Consider the following 18,380-nt stretch of genomic DNA (forward strand, 5'->3'; position numbering starts at 1 on the left):
CCTGCGCAGAGTCCATCGATGATGAGAAAGAGGCGTTTTCTTCGGTGACGTCCTGTGCCCCCGGCGAGCAGACTTTTTTTCTGCTAGCTGCTATTGCCTAAGGCTATTTCCCAAACTCTTTAAACAGATTTTCATGGTTATTTATAAATGACTCTGCATGTACCTTTCCTCTTGTTTCTTGTCTCTGTCACTCTCTCCTTCTCTAGCCATAGTGAAGTACTTTCATTTACCCCCCAAACCAGGCATTCTCTTGCCTCTAGAGTCTAGACCTTTACATCCTATTCCCTTTATTGGGATCCCTTTCACACACTACTTTATCTGGCTAAATTCTGTTTAGTTTTCAGATTAAATGTCACATTGCCACGTCTGGGTTGTCTTGTCCACGTCCTTCATCTGTTATTAACTCCACTCAGGCAGGACGGGGTTAGGTGCTACCACCAGGAGATCTTAGAGCTTTATTACTTTTCATTTTAACGACTTGTTTTCCTAGAAAGACTGGAAGCTCTGTGAGGGAGCGGCCCACTCCCTTCTCACAGCTGTAACCCCAGCACATAATGTATCAGAGGTACTCAATGAATACTTGCTGAATGAATATTTGTATCACAGAAGTTGTACCTTTAGATCTACAAGTCTGTGCAGGAAAAACACCACCATCCGGATATGAGGCAGTGTACCTAATCATGATTAGAAAATGGTCTGAATCAGTTATATAAGGCTATGCATGATTCAAGTCATTTCACACTGCATCTCCAAAATCATTTAATTTGACAAACACGTGAAAAGGTAAAAGAAGAATTAAGGGTCATTTGGAGATAGCAGTCGATTTGGTCAGGAAGAGGAAAAAAAAATTGTAAGGCATTTGGTAAGGATCGGGGAGGGCGTGAGGGAGAAGAGTATCCCCACTCTCCACTGGTGTTTTTGGTCTGTGAACAACACTTGGGAGTGAGCTGTTGTCAAAGCCCTAATCTCACTTTCACTCTTTTTTTTCTCTTCTCTGTTTGCAACAGCGCACCCCAACCTTTTTGGCACCAGGGACCAGTTTCGTGGAAGACAGTTTTCCAAGGATGGTGGGGGTGGGGGATGGTTTTGGGATGATTCAAGTGCATTACCTTTATTGTGCACTTTATTTCTATTATTATTACCTTGTAATATATAATGAAATAATCGTACAACTCACCATAATGCAGAATCAGTGGGAGCCTTGAGCTCATTTTCACTTGCCACTCACTGATAGGGTTTGATATGAGTCTGCAAGCATACTCACTGATAGGTTGATTTATTATGGTCTCTGTGCAGTCAGACCTCTCTGCTAATGATAATCTGTACTTGCAGCCGCTCCCCAGCGCTAGCATCACCCCCTCAGCTCCACCTCAGATCATTAGGCATTAGATTCTCATAAGGAGAGTGCAATATAGATCCCTCACATGTGCAGTTCACAGTAGGGTTCATGCTCCTATGAGAATCTAATGCCACCGATGATCTGACAGAAAGTGGAGCTCAGGCGGTGATGTGAGTGATGGGGAGGCTATAAATACAGATGAAGCTTCGCTGGCTCACCCGTGGCTCACCTCCTGCTCTGCAGCCCCGGTTCCTAACAGAACACTGACCAGTACTGGTCTGTGGCCCTGGGGGTTGGGACCCCTGGTTTACCACACACTTGGAAATAACAAAATTGTATCAACCCCAAGGCAGAAAGCCAGTCTGTGCCATTCAAAACAAAATTTGAATGCATTTATCCTAACAGGAAGCCAGCAATTACAATGAAGCTATTTATAGAAGAGAATGGAATCTGCATATATCTGGAAGCCTAATGTGCCTACCTTTTGCTTTGCGTTCTTCTGCCCTTTAAATGGAGAGACCAGGATCACAGTGTTAAACCTTTTGGCTTTATAATTCCATCAAAGATATATCCAGGAAGGATGTCATTCTATTTAATTCTTTTCTTTTTAACCCTAAGAGGAAACTGTCTGTATAGCTACTTTGGATTGTGAAGAAACCCCAAGGTTCAACAGGAAACATTGAGATTTCACCTAAAGACTTTTCTTTATTTAGGAGTCGGTTGGAAAACTGCTAGGCACCACAGACAGCTTATCTGCATTCTAGCACGGGCTGTGACTCAAGTGTGTAACTCCAATCATGACTATGTGCATTTCCAGTGGTTGCGTCCCACTGGCGTTTTGTACAGTGCACTTATATGGTAATTTCCCACGTACTCATGGATGCTGTCACACCAGTGCTCACTTTCCTGGGGCTGAAAGGCAAAGAGGGATTTTCCCCTCAGTGCCTCTTGACAGAGGAAATAGATGAAAACAGAGCGCTACCTGTTTTCCTTGGTGGTACCAATTTTAAAGCAGCGTTATTTTAAAACAAAGAAACAGATGGAGAAGTTAAAGAAAATGAATCCTACATCTGCTGTTTGGAAAGCACTTATGGGTAACTGCTGGGGTCTGAGTGATTTGAGGTGGGAAATAGGATGCAGATTTAATGAGATCCAGCCTAAGGGACCATTAGCGGAAGCCCAGAATGGCAATAGTAGAGGGTTATTTTCATATCTTTTTTTTTTTTTTTTATGGTACGCGGGCCTTTCGCTGTTGCGGCCTCTCCCACTGCGGCGCACAGGCTCCGGACGCGCAGGCTCAGCGGCCATGGCTCACGGGCCCAGCCGCTCCGCGGCATGTGGGATCTTCCTGGATCGGAGCATGAACCCGTGTCCCCTGCATCAGCAGGCGGACTCTCAACCACTGCGCCACCAGGGAAGCCCTTTCATACCTTTTGATTTTGTTTGCTTGACCTCTGTGAAATGACCGAAATTTCTTAGTCTAGTACTAGGCGACGCATCCTGCCCCATTTCAATGGCATCCAGGGACACCAATATGCAAGAGCACAGAGGCAAATCAATGGCTGGGAACCTAATGCCTTTCCAGGACTAAAGGTCAGCCTGTTCCATTACAAAAGGGTTGACTGAGATGGCTGTAATACTCCCCTCAGCTCGGCTAAACTTTAGATAGACTTCTTCCTACTATAGCCCCCTGACCTTCCTTTTCTTAGAGCGTTTACTTTAGAAAACTTGCAATTATAAATTCTTTCTCTGCCCCTTTGAAATATATGAAAGTCTTCCCCAACTTTTTGCCAGATTTACAACCCAGGAATGTCTCTCTCAAGGACCTGGGAATCAGCTCTTTGAAATGGAAACTCCGAAGGCAACAGCACCCCTAACTCCCAGCTGTGTGGCAGGGTAGGAACCTAACTTCAATGGAGACCAATTAGGAAACACAGATGGCCTAATTACTGAGACATTTGCAAACGCAGGAATAACCTATCATGCTGGACACATCCCACTGATAAACCTTCTTCGCAGTCTTCCAGTAATTTTCCATTCACTCACCCAGGGCTTAAAAACTCTTCTGCCCTTTTTTGACAGAGTTGAGTTCAGTCTCTCTCCCCTCTATCAATAGTCTTGAATAAAGCCTTCCTTGTCTATTTAACTTTGTCCAGTACAATTTTACTTTGAAAAGGGTCTAGTACAAAAATTGTGGTGAGGATCTTGACAAACTGGGTGCATTCGTTTGCTGGGCAGCTGTAAAGAAAATGCCATAATAAAATAACAAAATCTCACAGTGCCAGGGGCTGGAAGTCCAAGATTGAGGTGTCAGAAGGGTTGGTTTTGAGATAGTCTGGGATCTGGGACCCTTTACCAGAGTACTTGGGATCTGGTAAAGTACTAGAGTGCTTGCACCTGGACAAACGTCTCCTGGAGCAACAGAATACAAAGAAACTATAAGGGACTAAAAATAACTGCACGCATGTGCAGTTGGGGCAATTCTATACAATAAGACACGAAAAGGCCACAAACCAACTGGCATTCCTGAGGTGCTGAGAGCAAAAGCAGACACTGAGCCTGATCCCTGTACACAGTACCACCAAGGGGGTGGGCAGACCACCTAAGCTACACCTCCTGCCCAACCCAGGAGCCACCCCTGCTGTTACCACGTTTAAGGAACGACCTCATGCCCCCATGCCCAGCAAGGGCACCTGTTACTTGTTCTCCCTCCCGCAGGATGCAGCACGAGTCCCAGTAAAGCCTTGCCTGAATTTCGCCTCTGGCCTCTTATCAGTTTCTGGTGATTAAAGAGTCCAAGGACCTGAGCTGGTAACAGTTTCTCCTGAGACCTCTCTCCTTGCCTTGCAGAGGGCCTCCTCCCTGTGTTTTCAAGTGGCCTTTCCTCTGGGCATGAGCATCCCTCCTGTTTCTTTCTGTGCCTAAATTTCCCATATAAGGATACCAGTCAGATTGGATTAGGATGGCTTCATTTTAACTTAATCACCTCTTAAAATGCCCTGTATCTCCAAATATATTCACATTTTGAAGTACTGGGGATTAGGGCTTTGACATACAAATTTGGGGGGACACAATTCAGCCCCCATAGCACTGGAACTCTATTTCTGTTTCTCCTTCTGAGAGGGAATGACATCTAAAAGCTGCATTTTGTGAAATGGCTCCAATCATTTTGTGAAAACTTTTCTCCAGGATAACAACCATGCATATCATATTAGTTTCCTACCCTCAGTACCAAAAGAATAGTAGGTGAATATTCAATGCTTGCCGAATAAATGATATGGAGAGGGCTGGGGGGAGGGGAAGGCAGGGCTACTCAACAGGGAATATGGTTTCGGAAGATGAAGATATTTGTTAACACAAGCTGAACTTTTGTTCCATTACATTACACATCACCTTGAAGTGCCAATCAGTATATCTCTTTTTTAAAATTCTCTAATTGTGTTGGAACTGACATATTACATTTTTTATTGCAAGTGAGACTCAAACAAATATCAACATTGAATTTAATGACAATTTTGATAACTCCAGTTTGGCGCTTCTCTTTGAATCAGCCATCATCCATCCACACACACATAAACCAACTTCTAAAAGACCCTGCCTAAGGCCACCCAGACAGTGCTTTGAAAGTGTTCCAAAAGACAGAACATAAAGCTGAGAAGAAAAGTTCCTTTTACAAGCCCACAAAAAATCCCCAGTATTATCTCAGACCACATTCTACTTTATCTTGGAAAACGCCAGAAATTGTAAAATCTGAATAGAACAATTCCATTAGTACAAGATATATACTTGTGGAAGGCGTGCTATGTTCTGTGACATTTGACTGCTAATTTAAAGGATTGATAAGAAGATTGCGAGCCAATGCATCTCATTAGTAGCCCACTGCCTGCCCCAAATTCATCGGTGTTCTCTAAAATAAAAATGTATAAATATAAGCAGAGGCATTTATGAATTGGGACTAAAAACTTTCAGAATGAGAAAGTTGTCCTTGGGAAAGGTGAGGTTAAAAGCCAATTTTTCTGTCGTCAAGCTGTTGGGTGAGCAAGTAAGTAAGGGAATTGTGTACTTGGCTAGTTACATGGAAGTTTTGCTGTCCCGATTAATTTTTTTTTTTTTTGCGGTACGCGGGCCTCTCACCGCCGTGGCCTCTCCCGCCGCGGAACACAGGCTCCGGACGCTCAGGCTCAGCGGCCATGGCTCACGGGCCCAGCCGCTCCGCGGCATGTGGGATCTTCCCGGACTGGGGCACGAATCCGTGTCCCCTGCATCGGCAGGCGGACTCTCAACCACTGCGCCACCAGGGAAGCCCCCAATAAATTTTTGAATAGTATGTGTAAAGCTGTACTTCTTTCCTATCTGAATTTATTCTTATCGTGCACGATTTAAGTATGTCCTTTTGTGGGTTTGTTTTTTTTAGTTTTCTAAATTTACCTGAGACACATTTTTAACCTTAAAGAAAGAGATTTTACAGATAGATTTTTTCCCAGAACTCTACAACTTTGCCCACACATACTCATTACTTAACTTTCCTGACCCCAGTGATTAATGTACTGATTCTGCATATCCATGCGATTCAAGTCACCAGGCCCCTGCTCTTATTCCTTTTTTGTGGTTTTTCTGTGGGTCTTCATTTCTCCCAAAATATTTCCAGCCTCCCAAATCCTAACACAGGTCATTGACTTTTCTTTCCCTTATTATTTTTAGCTTTTATCTCATTCTTTCTTCCTTCTCCACTCATCTACTTTTTAGGGGGATTATTTGCCCACATACCAACAATTAATAATAATAATAATTACAGTGCGATTTACTTGGTATTTACTATGTACCAAGGACTAAGTACAATGTATGGATTAATTCATTTACTCTCCACAACAAACTTATGAGGTCACTGCCATTGATTGTTATCACATTTTACAGTTTAGGACTCTGAGGCACAGAGAGGTTAAGTAACTTGCTTAAAGACACACAGGCAGTTAGTGGTAAAATCAGGATTTGAACCTAGGTAGTCAGGCTCCAGAGTCTATGACTAGTATGAGTAGTAGGAATATGAGTAGAAATGATGTATGATAACCCCACAGAAACTTTTCTAGCAATCCTTCATGCATTTTTCTTTCTTAGTCTATCTCTGGGTGATGAAGATCCAGGATAAGGATGCATAGCCCCAAGACTTGCATTAAACGGTTACACGAGTGAGATATTGGGGGTGAGAGATACTAAAAAAAATACAATGCCTTTAGCTTCCAAAACAAGTAAAACAGCTTGTTTAGTAGTTATTCAAGGAAGGACCCTAGATTTGAAATCATAAACCTGTTTGGTGGCAAATGGTGTTAATAAGAAGAAAATTTGGATGGCAAGGCTATTTTTTAAAATAAATACCCATCTCCAGAAATTCTTAGCCATATTTTCCTTTGAGACCGGGTTCTCAAAGTAGACCTACCTTAAGGTCATCGCAGGCAACCTCCTTTAAGCACACAGATGCCACTCTCCTCCTTTCAGAGACATAAAGGAGGGGTCCAGAGGTGATTCAGAGAGGAAGAGCTGGAGCTGCTGTAAGTTGAATTGTCTGCACACATTGGATCAGTTAGAACCATAAATGCAGTGAACTGCAAAAAACAAAGAACAAATGCAGGGGAAACTAAGATCAGATTGTTAGCATTATGTATGTTTGGATTTAACTTTTAACAAGGTCTTTGGCACTTTCATTGCTATACAAACTATGTTTTTATAAATTTATTTTAAATTAATTTTAAAAAATTTCTTATACATACACACACCTATGCAGTTTTACATGAATGTTTAAATACGATCCTTACGTATCCTTTTATTTTTTGCTTTGTTGTCTTTTCTGAGTGCCAGCATTTTTCTTTCCCTCTTTGTCCCCGTCATTTCTCCTACTCGACCCAAACTCTTACCCTTCCATTTTCTCCATGATTTAAAAATAATATGTAAATACACACATTCATATACTAGACAAATATATGTACATAATGATAAATCTACATATAAACTCATGTATAAATATATACACATATTATGCATATACAGTCAAACATATGCACATATATACATCTATAAATACATAAATACACACATATGTGTATTTATAGATGTATATATGTATATCACTTTCCTCCCGTCAAAGTCTGCCTCTTAGGTCATCAGTGCTAATTCCACCACTCTCTTATCCCTCTTTAATGGGTAGCCACCCATTACCCAAAGATCCCAGGTTCATCTCAGTCTCTCAGCTCCATATTCTCTGCAATTCTGTTCTCCCACTTGCCCTGTGCTCTCTGGAACTTAAGGTCCATCATCAACAAAGTCCACTCTCTTCCCATTCTTTTCTTTGACTCTTTCCTTCACCTGTATATCAGTTTCCTATGTAACAAACTTCTACAAACTCAGTAACCTAAACAACAGAAATTTACTCTCTCAATTCTTGAGCCCAGAAATTTGAAATCAGTATCACTGGGCTGAAATTAAAGTGTTAGCAGGACTGTGTTCACTCCAGAGGTTATAGGGGAGAATCAATTCCTTGCCTCTTAAAGGTTCTGGTGGCTGCTGGCATTACTTGTCTTCTCACACCACTCCAAATTTCAAAGTAAGCATCTTCCAATCTCTCTGATCCATCTCCACACCACCTTCTCTTGGGATCTTCTCTTCTATTTGTGTTAAATCTCCCTCTGCCACTGTCTCTTATAAGGATACCTGTGATTGCAATTAGGAGCCACGTGGATAATCCAGGATCATCGCCCACCTCAAGATCCCTAACTTAATCACATTTGCAGAGACCTTTTTTTTTCTGAATGATTAGGTAACATTTACAGGTTCCAGTATTAGGAACCGATCTCTTTGCAACCACAAAAGCCAACCACAATCTGCTTTCTGTATCTCAAACCTGATTCTTCCCTGTGAAAACTGCTTCTTCTGCAGCACCCTCAGAGAGGGCTGGGTTTTGTTTATTTTTAATCTCCCATAGGCCAGAAGTAACTGTCTTCCTCGTTCCTGTCAATAGCACTGTCCCTCTCTCCTTCCAAAGGAATGCTAACCTTAAAGCTCATTCTTTCATACTAAACCATTCACTCCCACCCTGCCCTTTCAGCAGTCTTCTACAGACCCTCAAGCTACTCCTCATGATTTTGTTACACAGCGTGCTCTCACTCCTCCCACGTGATTTCAATATCCATGTAAAGTGAGCTTGTTTTGCAGTCTTTTAACCTCCTCTCCTTTAATGATCTTGAAATTTCATTCTATCTCAGTTTTTCAGTTCTATGACTGTCTACTAGATCCTGTCAATAATAATAAAAAACTACATCCCTTTCACAATCTTGAATTTTAAGCGCTCCACTCTCTGACCATTGCCTTCAATCTCTTCAGCTCATTCCCTTTAATACTCAAACTCCAAAAGAGCTTTGGTCTGTCTGGGACCTATAATTTCTTGAGCCTATCACCTGTCTTTATCCATCATCCCTTTTATGTCATACTTCCTCCCCCGCTTCACTCAGGGCCAATCTTTGTGTCACCCTACCCTGTTTATATTCAACACTACCTACTCCAGATGTGTCCCTAGGCTGCTGAATGTGGCTGGAGAAAAATCCTGGTTGTGCTCCCCTTAAATGTATAACCTCAACAAGAACATTAGTGCTGACAGGAAATCCTGCTGCATTTCTGTACTCATTCACTCTACCGCTCTCCTAGATGTTTATTCCTTACTTTTTCCTCTCTCTTCAAACTTCCAGTACTTCCTTCCATGTTCACCCTCACACATCACCTCTGTGCCAACACCCAGAATCTGTACCATATACTCTGCTTTCCTCTTTGTTTATGATACAGGAAATGTTATGCACCTTCTAAGACCATTCCCTTCATCTGTGTACTAAAATCCATTTCCACTTATTCACTTTAGAACATCAGTCTAGCAACTGTCTCCTTATTCTTCCATCAACAATTTTCCTCTACCAGATTGTTTTCATCAGCATACAACCATTCTGAAATATCTACCATCTTAAAAGTCAACACGAAACAAAGCACCCCCATCAGCTACTACTATATTACTGCATTATCATTTCTTTTCTTAAATCAAAACTCCCTTGCAAGATTTGACCGTAGTTGTCTCTTATTTCCCCCATTTTCCCCTTCTGTCTTGAACACTCTCCAATCAGGTTTCCATCCCCATTACAATAAAAAAATCTTGAAAAGATTACAAATGCATAAATTATTTCCATGTTACTAAAGCCAATGGCCTACTCTATCCAGCAGTAACTGTTGCCACTCCTCTTCTTGAACCACTTTCTTTATCTGGCTTCCTGGAACTTGCTCCCTTGTTTCTCTTCCTACTGCACTTACTAATCATTCTTCTTCAGTCACCCTTGTTGGCTGCTCCCCTACCCCTAAGGTTTGGCCTTTGTTTGGTCACTATTCTATAACCAATGCAGAGAATCAAATACAATGAATAAATATACGGGATACTTTTTGTTTTTGTTCTATTAAAATAGGGCCATATCATTCACAGTTTTCTATATATTGCTATTTTAATGCAACAACCCTTCATGGAAATTCCTCTAAGTCAACTGGTATAGCTCTAATTCATTCTTCCTAATGTCTGGATCATATTCTGTGGAGTAGATATGCATAATTTATTAAACCATTTCCATCTTATGGGCACTTCTTTGTATGCAGTTCCCTTATACCTCATTTCCTCATTTCTTCATCTCCTCTTTTAAAATGAGAATAATAATATTTTTTATCTCACTAGGTGGTTGTGAAGATTAAATGAATTAGTGCATTAAAATAACATAGAAGAATGCCTAGCACAGAGCATGACTTGATAAGTATTATCTGTGTTCTTAATGGTAGTAGTAAATATTTGTTAAAATTGAGTTCTCAAGTCATTCTATGAAGCTACCACCACCCTGATAACAAAACCAGACAAAGACACTACCAAGAAACAAAATTACAGGCCAATATCTTTGATGAATAGAGATGCAAAAATCCTCAACAAAATACTATCAAACTGAATCCAACAACACATAAAAAGGATCATACACCATCATTAAGTTGGATTCATCCCAGGGTCACAAGAATGATTCAACATATGCAAATCAACCAATGTGATACACCACATCAACAAAAGAAAAGACAAAACCCACATGATCATCTCAATAGATGCCGAAAAAGTATCTGAAAAAATTCAACACCAATTCATCATAAAAACTCTCACCAGAGTGGGTATAGAGAGAACACATCTCAACATAATAAAAGCCATTTATGACAAACCCACAGTCAACATAATACTCAACAGTGAAAAGGTAAAAGGCTTCCTGCTAAAATCTGGAACAAGACAGGATGCCTACTCTCACAACTTCTATTCAACATAGTACTGGAAGTCCTAGCCACAGAAGTCACATGAGAAAAAGAAATAAAATGTATAAAATGTAAATGAAATAAAATAAAATTGGAAGGGAAGTGGTAAAATTGTCATTATGTGTAGATGGCATGATACTCTATATAGAAAACCCTAAAGACTCCACACAAAAACTATTAGAACTGATAAATGAATTCAGCAAGGTAGCAGGATACAAGATTAACATACAGAAATCTGCTGCATTTCTTTACATTAACAGTGAAATATCAGAAAGAGAAAGTAAAAAAACAATGCCTTTTAAAATCATGTTAAAAAAAAAAAAAACCTGACCAATGAGGTGAAAGACTTATATGCCAAGGACTATAAAACACTGATAAAGAAAATTGAAGATGATTCAAAGAACTGGAAAGATATCCCATGCTCTTGAATTGAAAGAATTAATATTGTTAAAATTGCCATGATACCCAAAGCAATCTACAGAGTTAATATGATCACTATCAAATTACCAATGACATATTCCACAGAACTAGAACAAATAATCCTAAAATTTATATGGAAACATAAAAGACCCAGAATTGGCAAAGCAATCCTGAAGAAAAAGAACAAAGCTGGAGGCATAAACCTCCCAAACTTCAGACAATACTACAAAGCTACAGTAATCAAAACAGCCTAGGGGCTTCCCTGGTGGCGCAGTGGTTGAGAGTCTGCCTGCTGATGCAGGGGACACGGGTTCGTGCCCGGTGCGGGAAGATCCCACATGCCGCAGAGCGGCTGGGCTCATGAGCCATGGTCACTGAGCCTGCACGTCCGGAGCCTGTGCTCCGCAACGGGAGAGGCCGCAACAGTGAGAGGCCCGCGTACCGCTAAAAAACAAAACAAAACAAAAAAAACAGCATAGTATTGGCACAAAAACAGACATATGGATCACAGGAACAGAATAGACAGCCCAGAAATAAACCCACACACCTACACTCAATTAATCTTCATTAAAGAAGACAAGAATTTACAATGGGGAAAAGACAGTCTCTTCAATAAGTGGTGCTCGGAAAACGGGACAGCTACATGTAAAAGAATGAAATTAGAACATTCCCTAACATTATGCACAAAAATAAACTCAAAATGGATTGAAGACCTAAATGTAAGACTGGATGCTATAAAACTCCTAGAGGAAAATATAAGCAGCACACTCTTTGACATAAATAGCAACAATATCTTTTTGGATCTGTCTCCTAGAGTAATGGAAATAAAAGCAAAAATAAAAAAATGGGACCTAATTAAACTTAAAAGCGTTTGCACAGCAAAGGAAACCATAAACAAAATGAAAAGACAACCTATGAACTGGGAGAAAATATTTGTAAATGATGTGACTGACAAGGGATTAATTTCCAAAATATACAAACAGCTTATATAGCTCAATATAAAAAAAACAACCCAATAAAATATGGGCAGAAGACCTAAATAGACATTTCTCCAAAGAAGACATACAGATGGCCAATAGGCCAGGAAAAGATGTTCAACATTGCTAATTATTAGAGAAATGCAAATTAAAACTACAATGAGGTACCACCTCACACCAGTCAGAATGGCCATAATCAAAGTCTACAAATAATAAATGCTGGAGAGGGTGTGGAGAAAAGGGAACCTCCTACATTGTTGGTGGGAATGTAAATTGGTACAGCCACTAGGGAGAATAGTATGGAGGTTCCTTAAAAAACTATAAATAGAGTTGCCATATGATCCAGCAATCCCAGTCCTGGGCATATGTCCAGAAAAAATGAAAACTCTTATTTGAAAAGATACATGTACCCCAATGTTCATAGCAGCACCACTTACAATAGCCAAGACATGGAAGCAACCTAAATATCCATCAACAGATGAGTGGCTAAAGAAGATATGGTATGTATACACACACACACACACACACACACACACACACACACACACACAAAGGAATATTACTGAGCCTTAAAAAAGAGTGAAATAATGCCATTTGCAGCAACATGGATGGACCTAGAGATTATCACATTGGGTGGGCCAAAAGGTTTGAACGTTTTTTTCCGTAAGATGGCTCTGGTAGCACTTAGTTGTCTTTAACTTCATTTGAAATAATTTTGTTAGATTGTATGTGACAGCTGTCATATCAGCGTGCATTTAAAAAAAGGCTTATCAAACTTGGTGAATTTTTGTGTAGACATTTTAATATTGAAGATGACAGAAAAAAAGCAACGTTTTTGGCATATTATGCTTTATTATTTCAAGAAAGGTAAAAACGCAACTAAAATGCACAAAAAAATTTGTGCAGTGTATGGAGAAGGTGCTGTGACTGATTGAATGTGTCAAAAGTGGTTTGTGAAGTTTCATGCTCGAGATTTCTCGCTTGGATGATGCTCCACGGTCGGGTAGACCAGTTGAAGTTGATAGTGATCAAATCGAGACATCAGTTGAGAACAATCAATGTTACACCATGCAGGAGATAGCTGACATACTCAAAATATCCAAATCAAGTGTTGAAAATCATTTGCACCAGCTTGTTTATGTTCATCACTTTGATGTTTGGGTTCTGCATAAGTTAAGTGAAAAAAACTTTTTGACCATATTTCCACATGTGATTCTCTACTTAAACGTAATGAAAACGTTCCATTTTTAAGACAAATTCTGATGGGTGATGAAAAGTGGATACTGTACAATAATGTGGAATGGAAGAGATCATGGGGCGAGAGAAATGAACCACCACCAACCACACCACAGGCCGGTCTTCAGCCAAAGAAGGTGATGTGTATATGGTGGGATTGGAAGGCAGTCCTCTATTATGAGCTACTTCTGGAAAACTAAACGATTAATTCCAATTACTGCTCCCAATTAGAACAACTGAAAGCAGCACTTAATGAAAAGCGTCCAGAATTAGTCAACAGAAAAAACACAATCTTCCATCAGGATAACGCAAAACCACATGTTTCTTTGATGACAAGGCAAAAACTGTTACAGCTTGGCTGAGAAGTTCTGATTCATCCACCGTATTCACCAGACATTGCACCTTCGGATTTCCATTTACTTCGGTCTTTACAAAATTCTCTTAATGGAAAAAATTTCAATTCCCTGGAAGACTGTAAAAGGCACCTGAAACAGTTCTTTGTTCAAAGAGATAAAAAGTTTTGGGAAGATGGATTTATGAAGTTGCCTGAAAAATGGCAGAAGGTAGTGGGAAAAAAAGGGTGAATATGTTGTTCAATAAAGTTCTTGGTGAAAATGAAAAATGTGTCTTTTATTTTTACTTAAAATACCGAAGGCACTTTTTGGCCCACCCTATACTAAGTGAAGTAAGTCAGACAGAGAAAGACATATCATATCAAATATCGTATCACTTAGATGTGGAATCTAAAAAAAAATCATACAAATGAATTTATTTATAAAACAGAAATAGACTCACAGACATAGAAAACAAATTTATGGTTACCAAAGGGGAAAGGGTAGGGAAGGAATAAATTAGGAGTTTGGGATTAGGAGATAGACACTACTACATATAAAATAGATAACCAACAAGGACCTACTGTATAGCACAGGGAACTGTATTCAATATCTTGTAATAACCTATAATGGAAAAGAATCTGAAAAAGAATATATATATTCTTTGCCGAATCACTTTGCTGTACACCTGAAACTAACACAACATTGTAAATCAATAAAATACTTCAATAAAAAAAGAAAAATAATTTAGTTCTCATTATTTACATCTGCTTCAAATATAATTATCTTCTTTATTAAGGAAGAAAAATTAAAGGAATGGTTTGTTATTTATATTTAACAAAGTAAAGTTATATCTAAAAGGGATTTATAAATACGGAATCATTTTGGTCATTAGCTATCACTATAAAAAATGCTGAATTTCTTTTTACCATTGCTTCTTAGTAATTCTGATAATGCCCAATGCAAATATGTTTCTGTTCCCAGTGAAATTTTAATAATTTTTCAAGGAATTGTTGTTGAAAATATTTAACAATAGTAAATTAACTAAAGGTATATTTTTCTTTTCTTTTTTTAGAGAAACAAATAGTTATTTATCTTTCTGTTAAGTTTTTAATACTAGCAGTCAAGAAAAGGCATGAAGTTTTGGCCTTACACTCTTTCTCCTATAAATCTACTGCTCTGTATCGGGATTACTGGATGGAGTGTTAATTAGCCTCAAGTATCTGAACTGTTTGGGGCAGTACCAAGAACTGTCCATCAATATTCATTGCAGACACAACCCCTGAGCACAAAGGAAGGTCAGGTGTATCTGAAGAAAGGGAAATTATAGAAAAATGTTTATTTCTTCTCCCCACCACTCCCATGTTTGTTGTCATGGTTCAGGGAAATTTACATGACATCAGGGAAATTTTCCTTTTATCTGTTTTAGAGCCTACCCAGCAGTCATGACATTCATTAATCCATCTCTTTAGTCATTCATTTATTTATTCAACAAGTATTTATGGAGTGCCTGGTGTGTTCTAGCCATTGTTCTAAGAACTGGGGAAAGAACATAAGAAAAACAAACAAAAGCAAAAAACATCGCCCAAAAACAAAGTTCCTGCCTTTCTTGCTTTTGAGGAATGTACATCCTGGTGGGGATTTCAAACAATAAGCAAGTAGGTAAATAAATCTATAATATACCCAGGAGTCATAGATGCTATGTCTATACGGAAAAGGCCACACTGATGAGGTATCTCATTTGGGCAGGGACTTACAGGAAGCCAAGGAGCCACTGCTGCGGAGGCCTGCAGGAAGAGTTCAGAGTACAGACAGAAGACACCAAGATTACAAACGTGCTTGAAATGTTTGAAAACTGGCAAGAAGGCCAGTGAGTCTGAGCACTGAGCATGGGGAAGAGCTCTGAGAGATATGGTCAGAAGGAAGCTGGGAGGGGGGTGGCAGGCAGATCATGTGGGACTTTGCAGATCAGAGTAAGAACTTTGGACTTTACATGTGAAAGGAAGACATGTATCAGGGAGGTGAGGATAGGCAGAGGTTTATACTTACATTTTAAAAGGATATTATTTTTATTCTTTCCTTTGCCAAAATCGTTATCTCTTCAATCGCTGCATTTACCATACCTCTACCAGAACTTGGGTAAAGTTGAAAACTTGCTCCACTCACTAGTGTGGTACCCTGATGGTGTTAAACATCTCCATCTATGGGGTGTAATTGGCTAGATGCCTCTGGAGCCACTTCTAATGCCCCATAAAAAGACCAGCTGGGTCTTGTGGAGTTCTCTCCAAGAAAATGAAAATTAGAATCTCTGGCCTCAACTTGAGTGAAGATTTAAGCCACAATTGTAAGCAAGGCTTTATTCATTCTTTTCTCTTTTCATTCACTAATTCCATAAATGTACATTGAATGTCTATTCTGTGCCATCACTATGCTGAGCATTGAAGATACAACCATACGTGAGATTGACAAAGTTTTTATCCTCACAGAGCTTTTAGTCTACTGATTTACATATGACTAGGGCATGCTGTTCCAGGACAAAAGTAGTTAGACCTACTCCTCTAGTTTCAGAGAGCACCTATCTTACACCAATGTATTATACAAACTGAACCCTTGAATGGTCATGCATTTGCCAGGCATCTATATTTATAACAATGAGATGTCTGGATTTATAGTTATCATTGAATAAATACTTTGTGACATGTTCTTGGTAGTAGTACCATCTTCAGGCAAAAGGCAGTTTCAAGCTTCTAAGTGAAGGCACTTGGCCTTTGCACACTGGCTATTAACTTATTATGTCTTTAATTATCTAAGACTTTAAAATAACTTATTAAATTTAAGCATTAAAGACAAAATTCAATCATGTCTTATGAAATGAAATATATACAACGGGACTAAAATCTCACTCTCTTCTAAGAAGAGAGCCAACAGAGAAGTAACTCGAGATTTGGGATGTGAAATCAAATCATCTGCTCTCTACTTGAGGGAACTGACTATTTTAAGGGTTTATGAAGAGGCTAAAAAATATCTCTCATAGCTTTATGTAGGCATAAATGGATTCAAAATGTGACCAAATCATGTTATTCAGTAAATGAAACTGTTAATAAACCCTCAAGCATTTGCTGAGAATCTATATAGAGAACTGAGACTGTTCTTTGATTTTTTCTGAGGATGCCTGGGTGCCTGACTTTGGCTCTTGGCCAAGATAAGGGCAGTGAGATTTATGATGTGCTGTTTAAAGTTCAAAACTCCCCTGAGGACAGCTAAGCTGGCTTGTTTACTGATGGCTTTCCCCTGTGTGATGGTAAATTTTAAGTGTTAACTTGACTGAGCCAAAGGATGCCCAGATAAGCTAGTAAAATATTATTTCTGGATTTGTCTGTAAGGGTGTTTTGGGGAGGGATTGGCATTTGGAGCAGTAGACTGAGTAAAGATTTGCCCTCACCAATGCCAGTGGCATCATCTTTTATAATCTAATTCTTTGAGGGCTTGAGTAGAACAAGTCAATTTGTACCATCAGAAAAGATCAGGCTGGGTGATCAGGAGTCTGAGGGGAGTTGTCTCAAAAAAGAATAATAATCTCTAACCCAGTTTCTAGACCTTAGGCTGTTTTCCATTCAGAACTCACTGACTGAAAAAAGGCTGGGTTCCTAGGAAGAAGGAACCACAGCAAATGCACATGATAATGATTAACCCAGTTCTTCCCCAAAGGCACTTAGTGCCATTTACTTAGATAAGTACACACTGGAAAAGGGAAATAAGCAAACATTTTCAAGACTGTTAGGTACACAGTGATACCAGGAGATCCAAAGCATCATCATGTTCCCATCCTACCCTCTGGTTATAGTGACAGCATATAGTAGCCATGTGATAAATGAGATTTTAGCTGAAGTTTTCTCACCTGGGATCACAGGTGCACCTGGTGATCATTTCCCCAGTTCCATAGTATTTATTTGGGATGGAAACACTTGGGAGTTGGCACAATCTCCATATTGGATATTTGACCTGTGGATTATATCATAGTGGGTAAGGCCAAGTGGAAGCATCTAATGCTTTATCTCTTGTAACCAACATAATAAATACTACATCCGGGGGAGGAGAAGGATGGCATAAATGAGTCCCATCTCTTAGAGTGGTGTTCCCTATCATATCTCCACTTAATTCTCCGGTCTGACCCACGCAGAAACTAGAATAAATATAGACTACTGAAAGCTCAACCAATTAATAAACCTGCCTACAGCTGTTGTGACTTGGTATTTTGCTAGAGCAGGTTTACATGGCCTGAGGTACTTGCAGCATTCCTATGAAAGAAGAGGATCAGAAACAGTTGGTATTCCAATGGAACAGAAAATAGTACACAGCTAAGGTTTTGAACTTGGACTAGCTTAACTTTTCTGCTCTCTGTCATCAGGGGAATCTAAAGAGATCTGGATCATCTAGATATCCTGCCAGAACATCCCAGTGTGGAATATGCTTCCACCAGAATCTGAAGGACCCCATCAGGTTTTGTTTTATTCCCCATGGTAGGAAGTGCACAGTGCAAACTTTGTCCTTTAATTTGGATAGGATGTCTCAAAATGCCCCTGACCACTGAACCCCCGAAAACTTTTACTGATGTGTCAGGCCTCCAGATTTCTGTAAAGTTCATCCCTCCAGCAACTGGATCTCATGTGTTTTAACAATCACTCTAAAGCACTAGCCACTTCTTGTGTATCTGGCCTA

General features: G+C 39.6%; 1 protein-coding gene across 6 annotated transcripts in view; it reads right to left on the reverse strand.

Annotated features, from left to right (window-relative positions):
• Positions 1-18,380, reverse strand: part of EMC2 (ER membrane protein complex subunit 2) — a 617,592-nt gene that overhangs the window by 103,207 nt on the left and 496,005 nt on the right. For all 6 annotated transcript variants that reach the window (XR_013824672.1, XR_013824673.1, XR_013824674.1 and 3 more), the window contains one exon: positions 6,774-6,939. The gene's annotated coding sequence lies outside the window, so the exon portion shown is untranslated. The remainder of the gene's footprint in view (positions 1-6,773; positions 6,940-18,380) is intronic.

This window comes from Stenella coeruleoalba (genome assembly GCF_951394435.1).
Source record: "Stenella coeruleoalba genome assembly, chromosome: 17".
Taxonomy (NCBI): domain Eukaryota; kingdom Metazoa; phylum Chordata; class Mammalia; order Artiodactyla; family Delphinidae; genus Stenella; species Stenella coeruleoalba.